At 36.5% G+C, this 15,823-nt stretch overlaps 1 protein-coding gene and 9 non-coding genes across 11 annotated transcripts in view; 9 read left to right on the forward strand and 1 right to left on the reverse strand.

Moving 5' to 3' along the window:
* LOC122838740 (glypican-5-like) overlaps positions 1 to 15,823 on the reverse strand; it is a 74,161-nt gene that overhangs the window by 4,081 nt on the left and 54,257 nt on the right. The window lies entirely within an intron of this gene.
* trnam-cau lies at positions 1,502 to 1,575 on the forward strand. The gene has a single exon. It is a non-coding gene; the product is annotated as a tRNA-Met (tRNA).
* trnam-cau lies at positions 1,973 to 2,046 on the forward strand. The gene has a single exon. It is a non-coding gene; the product is annotated as a tRNA-Met (tRNA).
* Positions 3,077 to 3,150, forward strand: trnam-cau. Its single transcript has one exon. It is a non-coding gene; the product is annotated as a tRNA-Met (tRNA).
* Positions 4,019 to 4,092, forward strand: trnam-cau. Its single transcript has one exon. It is a non-coding gene; the product is annotated as a tRNA-Met (tRNA).
* trnam-cau lies at positions 4,946 to 5,019 on the forward strand. Its single transcript has one exon. It is a non-coding gene; the product is annotated as a tRNA-Met (tRNA).
* trnam-cau lies at positions 5,416 to 5,489 on the forward strand. Its single transcript has one exon. It is a non-coding gene; the product is annotated as a tRNA-Met (tRNA).
* Positions 6,383 to 6,456, forward strand: trnam-cau. The gene has a single exon. It is a non-coding gene; the product is annotated as a tRNA-Met (tRNA).
* On the forward strand, positions 6,853 to 6,926 carry trnam-cau. Its single transcript has one exon. It is a non-coding gene; the product is annotated as a tRNA-Met (tRNA).
* trnam-cau lies at positions 7,320 to 7,393 on the forward strand. The gene has a single exon. It is a non-coding gene; the product is annotated as a tRNA-Met (tRNA).

Genomic DNA, 15,823 nt, shown 5'->3' on the forward strand with positions numbered 1-15,823 from the left:
CACAAAAACACACACACAGATGTTCAGAATGTTGCTTCATTTACCTGGTATGCAGCTAAAGTGAAACAGCTACTTTTTTTTTTTTAAGTGAATGTGTGTGTTGGCTGTGGTCCATGTCCCTTCTGGGAGAAACTCAAGTAAATGGCTTGATTACAGCGGGAGAGAAAACAACGGTGCTGCTGGAAAAGAGAGCTCAACACACCCACACACATTCACACAGCAACATTCCTGTGTTCACCTGCGCTGTCCAAAACACACTCACACAGCAGGCTGCCTACTGTTATTCAGTTCTTCCTAATATCTTGGTGATATACACAGGCGAGCACACACCTGCTCAGGGAGAAACCTGATTCTGTCTGTAACAATACACTGTGTATCACTGCACAATGGACAAAGAGCCAGTTTTAATCGCAAAGAAATGAGGGAGGGAGCTTACATATTTACAGTCACTCTGGCACAAATTATATCTCATAATATTAAATGATACCAAAATTATGATGGCATGTTAGGGCCATTGTCAAGACAAAAGGTGGAAGAGTATATTTCTGCCAAAGATCAAAAAGTTTTAGATTAATCAAAGAAAGTTTCTAAAAATAAAGGAAAAGTAAAGAAATCTGCCTGAAATCTTTAGACTAACCTCAGAAGAAATTTCCTGAACTCAGAACATTTTTAAAAGTCAAAAAACATTTAACTTTTGAGATTAAACTAAAAATTTCTAAAAAGAAAATATCGCTGGAAAACACATCTTTAAGCATGTTGATTTTGAAAACCATAACAGCAGTTCTTGAAATTGTCATTGTGGTAAGATAACATTGATGATGACGCAACATTATGAGTTGCTGGCTAGCTCAGCTGGTCAGAGTAGAGTACTTACAATACCAAGGTCATGGGTTCAATTCCCCCACTGGCAAATGGAAATACAAAGTCTTTTGGAAAATCAACTCTTCATAATAACAGCAAGCTGTATATTAAACCATTATGAACGTTGATTTTGAAAAACATTACAATATGAGCTCTTTACTCATATCTTCATTTTGGTAAAATCATGTAAGTTTTCTTAAATCCATGGAAACTCAACATGAGTTACCATGTATTTCACAAAACCCTGTCCAGCTGGGGTTAGCTCAGCTGGACGAGGTGTCGTGCTAGTAACGCTAAGGTAAGTGGTTCAATTCCCACACTGGTCAAAGGAAAGATAAAGTGTTTCAGACAATCAATACTTCAAAATAAAAAAGGGTTAAAAACAAAATCAATACTTCAACACAAAAATGGTTGGAAAACAAAATCAATACTTCAAAACAAAAACGGTCGGAAAATAAAATCAATACTACAAAATAAAAATGGCAGAAAAATAAAATCAATACTTCAAAATAAAATATTGCTGGAAAATACACCTTTAAGCATGTTGATTTTGAAAAACATAACAGCATTTCATCAACTCTTCATTGTAGTAAGATCATGTGAGTTTTTCTTATATTGACGAAGACACAAAATGATGTATGGCTGGTTAGCTCAGTTGGTCAGAGCGTGGTACTCATAACGTCAAGGTCGTGGGTTCAATTCCCACACTGGCCATTTGAACCATAAAGTCATCCAGTAAATCAAATCTTCAAAGTAGCAAGATGCTTCAGATTAAACCATAATTGATTTTGAAAAACTTTAGAAATTCACGACTTTTATCAAGATCTTGAAAGTTTTTCTAACATTGATGATAACTCAATATTATGAGTGGCTGGTTAGCTCAGCTGGTCAGAGTAGGGTACTGATAATGCCAAGGTTAAGGGTTCAATCCCCACACTGACCAATTGAAATTTAAAGTCTTTTAGAAATTAATTCCTCATAATAGCAGCAAGCTGTATTTCAAGCACATTGATTTTGGAAGACAATAGATTATAAGCTCTTTATTCAAATCTTCATTGGGGTAAGATCATGTAAGTTTGTCTTATATTGACGAAGACACAAAATGATGTATGGCTGGTTAGCTCAGTTGGTCAGAGCGTGGTACTCATAACGTCAAGGTCGTGGGTTCAATTCCCACACTGGCCATTTGAACCATAAAGTCATCCAGTAAATCAAATCTTCAAAGTAGCAGGATGCTTCAAATTAAACCATAATTGATTTTGAAAAACTTTAGAAATTTACTTTTTGTCAAGATCATGTAAGTTTTTCTAACATTGATGATAACTCAATATTATGAGTGGCTGGTTAGCTCAGCTGGTCAGAGTAGGGTACTGATGATACCAAGGTCATGGGTTCAATCCCCACTGGCACATCGAAGTATAAAGTCTTTTGGAAAATCAACTCTTCTTTATAGCAGGAAGCTGCATATTAAAACATTATGTACAATGATTTTGAAAAACATTAGTATATGAGCTCTTTACTCATATCTTCATTTTGGTAAAATCTTGTAAGTTTTCTTAAATCCATGGAAACTCAACATTATGAGTTACCATGTATTTCACAAACCCTGTCCAGCTGGGGTTAGCTCAGCTGGACGAGGTGTCGTGCTAGTAACGCTAAGGTAAGTGGTTCAATTCCCACACTGGTCAAAGGAAAGATAAAGTGTTTCAGACAATCAATACTTCAAAATAAAAATGGTTGGAAAACAAAATCAATACTTCAAAATGAAAAAGGGTGAAAAATAAAATCAATACTTCAAAATAAAAATGGTTGGAAAACAAAATAAATACTTCAAAATGAAAAAGGGTGAAAAATAAAATCAATACTTCAAAATAAAAATGGTTGGAAAACAAAATCAATACTTCAAAATGAAAAAGGGTGAAAAATAAAATCAATACTTCAAAATAAAACTGGTTGAAAACAAAATCAATACCTCAAAATAAAAATGGTTGGAAAACAAAATCAATACTTCAAAACAAAAACGGTCAAAAAAAAATCAATACCACAAAATAAAAATGGCTGAAAAATAAAATAAATACTTCAAAATAAAATATTGCTGGAAAATACACCTTTAAGCATGTTGATTTTGAAAAACATAACAGCATTTCATCAACTCTTCATTGGGGTAAGATCATGTGAGTTTTTCTTATATTGACGAAGACACAAAAGGATGTATGGCTGGTTAGCTCAGTTGGTCAGAACGTGGTACTCATAACGTCAAGGTCGTGGGTTCAATTCCCACACTGGCCATTTGAACTATAAAGTCATCCAGTAAATCAAATCTTCAAAGTAGCAGGATGCTTCAGATTAAACCATAATTGATTTTGAAAAACTTTAGAAATTCACAACTTTTATCAAGATCTTGAAAGTTTTTCTAACATTGATGATAACTCAATATTATGAGTGGCTGATTAGCTCAGCTAGTCAGAGTAGGGTACTGATAATGCCAAGGTTAAGGGTTCAATCCCCACACTGACCAATTGAAATTTAAAGTCTTTTAGAAATTAATTCCTCATAATAGCAGCAAGCTGTATTTCGAGCACATTGATTTTGGAAGACAATAGATTATAAGCTCTTTATTCAAATCTTCATTGGGGAAAAATCATGTAAGTTTGTCTTATATTGACGAAGACACAAAATGATGTATGGCTGGTTAGCTCAGTTGGTCAGAGTGTGGTACTCATAACGTCAAGGTCGTGGGTTCAATTACCACACTGGCTGTTTGGAACATAAAGTCGTCCAGTAAATCAAATCTTCAAAGTAGCAGGATGCTTCAAATTAAACCATAATTGATTTTGAAAAACTTTAGAAATTCATGACTTTTGTCAAGATCATGTAAGTCTTTCTAACATTGATGATAACTCAATATTATGAGTGGCTGGTTAGCTCAGCTGGTCAGAGTAGGGTACTGATAATGCCAAGGTTAAGGGTTCAATCCCCACACTGACCAATTGAAATTTAAAGTCTTTTAGAAATTAATTCCTCATAATAGCAGCAAGCTGTATTTCGAGCACATTGATTTTGGAAGACAATAGATTATGAGCTCTTTATTCAAATCTTCATTGGGGTAAGATCATGTAAGTTTGTCTTATATTGACGAGGACACAAAATGATGTGTGGCTGGTTAGCTCAGTTGGTCAGAGCGTGGTACTCATAACGTCAAGGTCGTGGGTTCAATTCCCACACTGGCCGTTTGGAACATAAAGTCATCCAGTAAATCAAATCTCCAAAGTAGCAGGATGCTTCAAATTAAACCATAATTGATTTTGAAAAACTTTAGAAATTCATGACTTTTGTCAAGATCATGTAAGTTTTTCTAACATTGATGATAACTCAATATTATGAGTGGCTGGTTAGCTCAGCTGGTCAGAGTAGGGTACTGATGATACCAAGGTCATGGGTTCAATCCCCACTGGCACATCAAAGTATAAAGTCTTTTGGAAAATCAACTCTTCTTAATAGCAGGAGGCTGTATATTAAAACATTATGTACAATGATTTTGAAAAACATTAGTATATGAGCTCTTTACTCATATCTTCATTTTGGTAAAATCTTGTACGTTTTCTTAAATCCATGGAAACTCAACATTATGAGTTACCATGTATTTCACAAACCCTGTCCAGCTGGGGTTAGCTCAGCTGGACGAGGTGTCGTGCTAGTAACGCTAAGGTAAGTGGTTCAATTCCCACACTGGTCAAAGGAAAGATAAAGTGTTTCAGACAATCAATACTTCAAAATAAAAATGGTTGAAAAACAAAATCAATACTTCAAAATGAAAAAGGGTGAAAAATAAAATCAATACTTCAAAATAAAACTGGTTGAAAACAAAATAAATACTTCAAAATAAAACTGGTTGAAAACAAAATCAATACTACAAAATAAAAATGGCTGAAAAATAAAATCAATACTTGAAAATAAAATATTGCTGGAAAATACACCTTTAAGCATGTTGGTTTTGAAAAACATAACAGCATTTCATCAACTCTTCATTGTAATAAGATCATGTGAGTTTTTCTTATATTGACGAAGACACAAAATGATGTATGGCTGGTTAGCTCAGTTGGTCAGAGCGTGGTACTCATAACGTCAAGGTCGTGGGTTCCATTCCCACACTGGCCATTTGAACCATAAAGTCATCCAGTAAATCAAATCTTCAAAGTAGCAGGATGCTTCAGATTAAACCATAATTGATTTTGAAAAACTTTAGAAATTCACGACTTTTGTCAAGATCTTGAAAGTTTTTCTAACATTGATGATAACTCAATATTATGAGTGGCTGGTTAGCTCAGCTGGTCAGAGTAGGGTACTGATAATGCCAAGGTTAAGGGTTCAATCCCCACACTGACCAATTAAAATTTAAAGTCTTTTAGAAATGAATTCCTCATAATAGCAGCAAGCTGTATTTCAAGCACGTTAATTTTGAAAACAATAGATTATAAGCTCTTTATTCAAATCTTCATTGGGGTAAGATCATGTAAGTTTGTCTTATATTGACGAGGACACAAAATGATGTATGGCTGGTTAGCTCAGTTGGTCAGAGTGTGGTACTCATAACGTCAAGGTCGTGGGTTCAATTCCCACACTGGCTGTTTGGAACATAAAGTCATCCAGTAAATCAAATCTTCAAAGTAGCAGGATGCTTCAAATTAAACCATAATTGATTTTGAAAAACTTTAGAAATTCATGACTTTTGTCAAGATCATGTAAGTTTTTCTAACATTGATGATAACTCAATATTATGAGTGGCTGGTTAGCTCAGCTGGTCAGAGTAGGGTACTGATGATACCAAGGTCATGGGTTCAATCCCCACTGGCACATCAAAGTATAAAGTCTTTTGGAAAATCAACTCTTCTTAATAGCAGGAGGCTGCATATTAAAACATTATGTACAATGATTTTGAAAAACATTAGTATATGAGCTCTTTACTCATATCTTCATTTTGGTAAAATCTTGTAAGTTTTCTTAAATTTATGGAAACTCAACATTATGAGTTACCATGTATTTCACTAAACCCTGTCCAGCTGGGGTTAGCTCAGCTGGACGAGGTGTCGTGCTAGTATCGCTAAGGTAAGTGGTTCAATTCCCATACTGGTCAATGAAAATATAAAGTGTTTCAGACAATCAATACTTCAAAATAAAAATGGTTGGAAAACAAAATCAATACTTCAAAATAAAAATGGTTGGAAAACAAAATCAATACTTCAAAACAAAAACGGTCAGAAAATAAAATCAATACTACAAAATAAAAATGGCTGAAAAATAAAATCAATACTTCAAAACAAAAACGGTCGGAAAATAAAATCAATACTACAAAATGAAAATGGCTGAAAAATAAAATCAATAATTCAAAATAAAATATTGCTGGAAAAATACACCTTTAAGCATGTTGATTTTGAAAAACATAACAGCATTTCATCAACTCTTCATTGTAGTAAGATCATGTAAGTTTTTCTTATATTGACAAGGACACAAAATGATGTATGGCTGGTTAGCTCAGTTGGTCAGAGCGTGGTACTCATAACGTCAAGGTCGTGGGTTCAATTCCCACACTGGCCATTTGAACCATAAAGTCATCCAGTAAATCAAATCTTCAAAGTAGCAGGATGCTTCAAATTAAACCATAATTGATTTTGAAAAACTTTAGAAATTCACGACTTTTGTCAAGATCTTGAAAGTTTTTCTAACATTGATGATAACTCAATATTATGAGTGGCTGGTTAGCTCAGCTGGTCAGAGTAGGGTACTGATAATGCCAAGGTTAAGGGTTCAATCCCCACACTGACCAATTGAAATTTAAAGTCTTTTAGAAATTAATTCCTCATAATAGCAGCAAGCTGTATTTCAAGCACATTGATTTTGAAAACAATAGATTATAAGCTCTTTATTCAAATCTTCATTGGGGTAAGATCATGTAAGTGTGTCTTTTATTGACGAGGACACAAAACTATGTATGGCTGGTTAGCTCAGTTGGTCAGAGTGTGGTACTCATAACGTCAAGGTCGTGGGTTCAACTCCCACACTGGCTGTTTGGAACATAAAGTCATCTAGTAAATCAAATTTTCAAAGTAGCAGGATGCTTCAAATTAAACCTTAATTGATTTTGAAAAACTTTAGAAAATCAGTTTTTGTCAAGATCATGTAAGTTTTTCTAACATTGATAATAACTCAACATTATGAGTGGCTGGTTAGCTCAGCTGGTCAGAGTAGGGTACTGATAATACCAAGGTTAAGGGTTCAATCCCCACACTGACCAATTGAAATTTAAAGTCTTCAGGAAATCAATTCCTCATAATAGCAGCAAGCTGTATTTCAAGCACGTTAATTTTGAAAACAATAGATTATAAGCTCTTTATTCAAATCTTCATTGGGGTAAGATCATGTAAGTGTGTCTTATATTGACGAAGACACAAAACTTGTATGGCTGGTTAGCTCAGTTGGTCAGAGTGTGGTACTCATAATGTCAAGGTCGTGGGTTCAATTCCCACACTGGCTGTTTGGAACATAAAGTCATCCAGTAAATTAAATCTTCAAAGTAGCAGGATGCTTCAAATTAAACCTTAATTGATTTTGAAAAACTTTAGAAAATCACAGATTTTTTCATGCTGTAATGTCTGCCATAACCGCAGACATTACAGCATTGTTCATTACATTCTTGCATGCTTTTAATATTTGTTAAACTCATTTAACAAATATGAATTTTACTCAGAATTTTATGACGGTTTTACTCAGGAGGAGGATCATAAATCACAGCTGTGGTGATCCACAGGAAATGAATTTAATATTTGTTATATTCATTTCAGCTCAAAGTATTTAATATCTAGGTGTTTTTATGGGAATGTGAATCTTTTAGATCAATCTGATTAGCAATTTTGATCATATTTCACATATTATTATGTCATGTAGCGCGGGGCGCTGGTCTAGGTCTTGACTTGGTCTCGGACCCTAAAAGTTTGGTCTCGTCTCGGTTAGGTGGTCTTGACTACCTAACCCACCTGTAAGTAGCTGCTTTCACTTTTTCTTCGCTGTTCTCATCAGTTTTAAATATGCTTTGGTCTTGGACGTACCAGGGAGATAATATTTGGTGCAATATGGAGATGTGCGCCCTTTTCTCTAGCTAAATACGTCTGGAGAAAACCTGGATTGTTTCCTGCACATGTCTGGTAAAATATTTGATACAAATGGGTTGATAGCAGCTGCACTTGCCCATGACAAATTTTCTTTAATAAAAACAAAAAATAAGCAAAGAAACATTTCATGCAAAACAGAAGAAATTTGTTTTTTCAGATAAATTATTTTTCGTATGTCACAACCCTTTCTCTAACATTAAAATTGGGAGGTTTGTATCTAAGCAACAAAGCAGAATAGATGAATTACATAGTTTAGACTAAAAATATGCACACATAGACTCGGAAAGTGGAGGCAGGTGATGAAGAATGTCACTGAATCCATTCATGGGGTACTTTAACCTTTACTGCAATGAATCACATGTGAAGGTGTGAGCATCTGTTGAAGTGAGAGCAATAATAAGAACTCAAGAGTGACATTTGAAGGACCCTGTCAGTGAACTGAAGTGCTGGGCAGCTTATATCCAGGTCAGGGCTACAACAGATAACGCAAAGGTTTCAGCATTGTTCATGTCATGCAGAATGTGAGCAGCACATCGGCTCCACTCATGCACGGTTTGCATCCCCACAGGAGCTGAGCTGACACTTTACAAGGACTGACACAAATGGTAACCGCTTTCTGTGGGGATTTTGAAGGAGCAGCTAGAAAAAGCAAACAGACAGTGATCCATCACTCTCCAATCTCCACGCAGATATATAAATATATATGTCTGTTTCAAGAGTGGACTGTAACTCAAATACTTATAGAAAATAATAATGTGAAAATTTAGCAGGATTTGGAGCAAAGTGTTCATTCATGGGTGGCAGCGACGGTTTTACTCAGGAGGAGGATCATAAATCACAGCTGTGGTGACCCACAGGACATAAACTGGCTGCCAAATGTTTACTAGATTGCTGCTTCTCTTGCTCATGCCCTGCCCCCTACCAATGCACACACCGCCACACATATTAATTACCAAAGTTATTATTCTGCAGCCTTACAGTAGCGCTTCAAACATATATGAATACTGAACAAAGCCTCAGCACTTTCAAATTAATGGTATAAGGACTTGTTCAAGGTGTACCTGGAAAAAAGAGGCTGTTTGATGTTTTAATAAGATGGAATAATGACATTATACTTTCATTAAACACGAGAAAACAAAGCCAAGAGCCAACATTTTGGAAAGGCTGTTCTTTATAAACAAAATCTCCTTGTGTCATTTTGATAGTAGTTTCTATGCAAACATTATCAATAAAATTATCCACAAATGCATCCATCTAACAAAAGCTGAACATTTGCATAATTGTGCTAGATTAGCTTCCTCTAATGCATATTTCAGATTATATTTCTGAAACAAGTGAGGATTTCTCAAAGATAGGATCCAATAAGTCAGTTTATACAACAAAGTGACAGCAAAGGTGAATATGTATGTCTGAGCAGAGTGTGTGTGGGTGTGTGTGTGTGTGTGTACTCAACAAAAAATCATTAATAAAGATGTCTGACATTAACTGAGGTACACTGTACACGACTGTCATTTTAGGCTCTAGTTAGGACAAATGCTTCAGCCTCTCAACACACACGCACACACACACACACATCACACATGCGTGCACACGCACACACACACACACACACAAATATTGGGAGGTGACCTTGAACAGTCTGGGCTGATGTGTGGGTGTGTGTAGGTGTGCAAATGTATCTCCAGCGTTTCCAGCTGCATCGGTAATGAGCATTTCATTACTTCAGCCTCAGTTCTCCAGGGAGGCGGCAGTCTCTCTCACACACACACACAACACACACACACACACACACACACACACATTCCCACACACACAAAATGATGCTTTGTACATATTAGACTCAAAATATTTAATAAAATTAAAAGTAAAAATGGGTTATGTGACTAAATCCTGAACTAAAGCAGACTTCCTCCAGATGTTAAATGCTTGCATTATTAAAAGAGCTGTAATAGGGCGTGATGTGGTGGCGTAGCGCGACCCACGTTTGGAGGCCTTGAGTCCTCGACGCGGCCGTCCCGCGGGTTCGATTCCCGGACCCGGCGATATTTGCTGCGTGTCTTCCCCCCCTCACCTCCATCCTGTCAGCCAACTTTCATATAAAGGACACTAGAGCCCACAAAAGACCCCCTGGAGGGGAGAAAAAAAAGAGCTGAAATAAATAGTTAAAAGAATTATGAACATCTCTCAACCAAATGAGCCACAGAGCAACAAAGACAAACTAATAAATGTGCTGGTATTTGCATTTGTAGCCATTCTTGTAAAGGCCTTACATTAATGTTACTGCTTTATGCCTTTAAAATATATATTTATCCGTGACGTATTTATCAGGGGAGGCAGAGCGACATATTTATAATTTTCTCCTCTTACCAGAGCAATCACTTATTAATAACTGCAAAGTAAACATTAAGCCTAAAACCATGCCACTGAACACACTGAATGTTCTGCTCTTTGTGTGGGAAATATTTGAGTGTTTTGGGGTTGTTGTTTTTTTTTGTTTTTTTGTGTGGCGTTGTTGACAGTTGCTATGGCAACGAGTCTCCGCGTACCTGCGCCGGGACAGAAAGCGAGAAAGACGAGGTTTTGCGTTGTACTTTAACGGCTTCTCCCTTTGCTGAGGAGCACAGCACGAAATTAATAATAACTGCATGTCCAAGTTTGATTGAGTTCATGAAATTTCTCTAAGGCGGCTGCGCGGCTATGGAAGCATATAAAAAAAAATTGTCTTTTTGCCCTCCAGCTTTGTCTGCAGGCATGAAATTTCCTCATGTAAACAATAACATGCAGGGGGTCTATATTTGTAAATATGATTATGATTAAATCAGCGCCTCACCAGCTGTGAGCGTCACCGCACGTCACCGATATTTATATCAAATCTATTCATTCAGAGGGAAAATGTCATGAAACTCGATGAAGGTGGAGAGGCAGACGCAGCAGACCCAGGGTTAGGAAATGAAATGATGATTCGTTCTGCTGCCTTAAAAATTTATTTTAACGTCAATTTTTTGGTATCGACATTAAAATCAATTTTTAAGGCAGCACAGCGAGAGCAGAAGGCTAAGGCTCAATAACTGGTAGCAAACTGGAAAGTAAAGAGATGGCAAGTAAGACAGGACAGCTACAACAAGGATCCGGCAAAAAACAAGAAACACAGGTGGGTATAAATACACAGATAATAATGAGGGAACGAGACACACCTGGGAACAATCAAGGGTTAGACAGGACAACACAGAGACTCAATAAACACAAAAACCTAAAATAAACACAGAAAAACTCAAATCTACACAAAAAAAGTTATTGATTTACATACTCATCTGTAATATTTACTATAAATAAAGCTTAAAAAACTTTTTTCAATGCATACTTTGTTTCTTATGTTGGTCCGTATATCTTTTTTTTTGGTCTGTAATGTGTAAATAACGACACAGATGCCTATTTCTCTTACCTATTTTTCAAAAATGGTCCTAAAAAATTCAGTAATTCAGAAAAAGCGTAAAGAATAAGAACTACTCGCCTCAGCTTTCCAAAGTAAGAGCTATAATTAAAATGTTTTAAAAGTGGAGCTGTGACAAAAAGTGTAGAATAACCACATTTGTTTTGCCAATATGTACTGTGGAAATGATGTTAAGGAAAACTAGATATGTCAGAATTTAATTGTGCTACTGCTAACCCTCCACCCCAAAACAATTACAACAGAGCCAGTAATATTTCACCAGGGTTTGATTTCTACCTCAAAAAAAGATGAAAAATAAAGCATCCTTTCAGTTTTACTAACTTCAGTTTCTAACAAATATGTCAGAGAGTAAGACAACCCTCAACATAACATCAAAGTAGCAAGCGATTTGTTGGAAAGAAATATTTCTGGACTTCAAAATCAATTTTGAGTAATGACTTCTCATTAAGGGCTGCACAGTGGCGCAGTTGGTAGAGCTGTTGCCTTGCAGCAAGAAGGTCCTGGGTTTGATTCCCGGCCCGGGGTCTTTCTGCATGGAGTTTGCATGTTCTCCCTGTGCATGGTGGGTTCTCTCCGGGTTCTCCGGCTTCCTCCCACAGTCCAAAAACATGACTGTCAGGTTAATTGGTCTCTCTAAATTCTCCCTAGGTGTGAGTGTGTGTGCGCATGGTTGTTTGTCTTGTATGTCTTTGTGTTGCCCTGCGACAGACTGGCGACCTGTCCAGGGTGAACCCGCCTCTCGCCCGGAACGCAGCTGGAGAGGAACCAGCAACCCTCCCGGCCCCATTAGGGAAGAAGGGTGTAAGAAAATGGATGGATGGACTTCTCATTAGTTGCTTCCATCCTGTCAACCTGTCTAACGCTCAGTGGCTTTTAAAATCTCTCTACGATGAGCCTCTGTAAAGAACAAAATCATAAAAGAGACTCTAGACTCTCCAGTGGGAAACTTGCTATTATCAATTTCATGCTGTGCAAGAGCCTATGACTAATGCAAAAAAGGCTTCCTGAGAAAATGGTTAATACATGACCTTAAACATCTCCAAAACAACTACAAATATGAAACATACTGCTTACTTAATGCGTTTAATGAAACACAACAAATTTCTTAGGCTTTACTTTGACAAGCTGGATGTTATAAAAATGACATCTTGAGGTTTGGTATTACCAGAAAGTATGTGTTGAGACAAAACATAGCTATGTATATTTGAAATGCATTTTTCTTCACTGCAATTCTAGTATATTGACAAGACTGTGGAAAGAGACACAAAGGTCAGAAGAAAGAAACCTGACTCTATTCTCTATAAACGTCCGTCTTAAATTTCCTGGTGGATTACCTGCTGTGATTGTTTTTGATTTAACTGACCAGGTGATCACTACAGTAAGTATTTTATGTGTTTTGTGGACATGTGCGCTTCTCATGTGAAGTAGAAATGTAAGGGTGAAGTTCATGCATAGGAAAAACAATGCTGTTATCTCAAATACTTTTAAAATATTTTGGAAAATAAAGAAATCCAAAAGCTGCCAAAATGTTGGCGTAAGCTCTGGATAATATGCCGATAAATCTACTTAGAATGTGGCTATTGTTCCGAAAATGAGCAGAATAATCAGACACAACGTCAGTAATTGTAATAAATGTAAATATTCTGGATGTCTCTATGTACCAAGGATTTGCTATAAATTTTTAAATTGAAATCAGACCCTGACTAAGAAGTGCTGATTTGGTGTTTGCACCGTATTAGAGATTCAAGGATTTTTCTTCACGTCAGTTTTTTTATGAAAAATCCGCCTATCCAGATATTTTTCTTGTAGAGAAAATCTAAAATGTACTATTCACTCTTTCACAGTAAATGCAATTCTATTACAAATATGTGGAAAAACTCTGTCAATGTTGTGCTGATGCTGAAAAAACCTAAACTTTGCATTTGTGCCATTTTTTTTTTGCATTTAATGGAAAAACTCCATTAAATCAGAAATGCAGTTAAAATCACACGTGAAAACGTTCGTTCGCGCAGTAAGTCATGGAAGAACACGCCGCATCACGATCCTCCAACTACTTCTCGCTGTTTTCTTCTTCATGGTTACTGCAAACGGCAACATCTGGTTGTCGATTATGTGAGTCGAGTGATGCGAAAAAAAGTGCATTCATTTCAGTTTTACAAAAAAACAACAACAACAAAAAAACTACCTTACAACTTAACGACAAACAAGAGTTTTTTTTTTAATTGCAGTGTTTCCATTAAGAGAATTTATTTTTGAATAAACACACGTCACAGTTTCTTCTACTCTATGCTCAGCTTGGAAGCGGCGCAGTAAATTGTAAAGTCGTGCAGCGGACAGAAACGCAGAGGAAAGCTTCACCATGGAAACCGATTTGATTTGATTTCGCCAAAAACAAAAACGAGTTTCACACCCCTGACATATAACACGACATTTTTCCCCATGTGTCATCAATATTAAGGAAATTATTTACTTGAAACAAGTCTCTTACATCTTGCTGAAGTGTTACTTTTAAGTTAGTTTGTTTCACTTCAAGTGTACTAAGATATCTGCACTAGAAACTAGACCAAAAATAAAAATGTTGTTTTTGCAGGGCATATGTTTTTTTTTTTTCAATATCAACAAATTCATAGGGAAATGTAAATCCTTGTAACATTTTTTCTAGTCGAAAGATTATTTCTAGGAATGCATGACTTCCAGTCCCATCGATAGCTTTTAAAATGTGCACTGAAATAATCCGCAAGACATGAGACGACATACAGAGATTTAATAACTTTATTTCTCTTTTTATCAGCACAGCATCGCAGCATCACTTTTCAAATAAATAGCACCTTGTGCTGCTTTGTTTTGCTCTGTTTTCCCAAGGTCGCATTCTTGGAGGTTAATCGCCGCCTCCAGTAGAATCATAAAACCTCTAAAAGCAAAGAAAAAAAAATGAGATGAAGTCCTGGGCTTAAAGCCTGCAAGGGACTGGGATTGATCAGAGGTGGATGAAAAGAACAGAGTCGCGTCGCTCTTTGAAGGCCGTACAACAAACCCAGCCGGGGAAAGTGTTGTTGGAGGTTGCAGCTAGACAAAGCAAGGGCAGCATGCTTTCTGAAAAGGTCAAGAGGCTGAATAACAGCTTCCAGCAGTGAGGGCCACTAATAAACAGATGATGTCTAAGGAGGTCGGCGTGAACAAACTCGCTCAGCTGTGCAGAAGAATGGTGTATAAGTCAGGCAGCGCGGCTGACAGGAGGCGTATTCTGCAATATGAAACACATCATGTAAAGTTCACCGCTTTTATCTCTGCGGGTGTCAAAGCAGACAATCACTATTCTCTTCTGATGAGTAAGAGGAAAGTGAATATTTATTACTTTAATGAGCAGCATCTTCCCTGAGGATCTACCATTTAACTCCAACGCTTATTAGCCACAGCCTCATGCTGAACGCCTGCACGTTTAGCATGTCGTTTATGATTGATTTTCTTTCCTTCTGCAGCTTGTTACCTCCTGTTTCTCCTCATGCTTGCCCTTTATTTTTTTCATTGTGTTTATTTATTTGAGCCAGTCAGAGTTAGCATTGAAAGTGCGTTACTGAGCCAAAAATAAAAGAGATAAAAACAATTATGAAAAGAGAAATTTTAACCGAGCCTACAGGTATTAATTACATCTTTCATTACACAGTATTGAATTAATCCTATTTTAAATTTATTTTGGGAGAACCAGAGTCAAATCTGCCTGTATTGAAATGTTCAAATCAGAGAATCAAAAAAAGCAGTAAGTCCTTCTCAGTCTGTATCTCACTTCATGGAAATGAACTTGTCTTCTGAGAAATGGGAGAAAGCGCACACATGGGTTTGTTTTTCAGAGTTTGGTGAAACTCATTGGATTTACAGCACAAAAATAAAATAAAAAAAAATGTTTGATTGCAACTCATAGTAAAAAATCTCAAAGCTTAAAGAGATTTTTGTACTTTATGCCTCAGAGGTTTGAACAGAAAACAACTTCACTAGCGTTGCAGTAGCATGGAAAATGTACTTAAACTGCAGTCACATCTTCAGTGATTGTAGGATGATCTTGAAAGGCGAATTGGAAATACAACTTTGAGTACGATGACCTTTGACCTCAGTCCACTGACATTGTTATGACTGGATAATGTTCCGTTATACCTAATATCGCTCATGACTGCTAAATGTCAATCGCCCATGCCACAAGCTATTTCTGTAACCTGCACAGTGGTAGGCAGGGATTTTATGGCTGATCGTATTCCTGTTTGTGAGGCGTTTATATGTTATTAGCATATAAAAAAATATCCACTGCCAATCCAAAAAAATTCAAATGAAGCAGAAAAGGTGTGTTTTACCG

This window comes from Gambusia affinis, linkage group LG10 (assembly GCF_019740435.1).
Source record: "Gambusia affinis linkage group LG10, SWU_Gaff_1.0, whole genome shotgun sequence".
NCBI lineage: Eukaryota > Metazoa > Chordata > Actinopteri > Cyprinodontiformes > Poeciliidae > Gambusia > Gambusia affinis.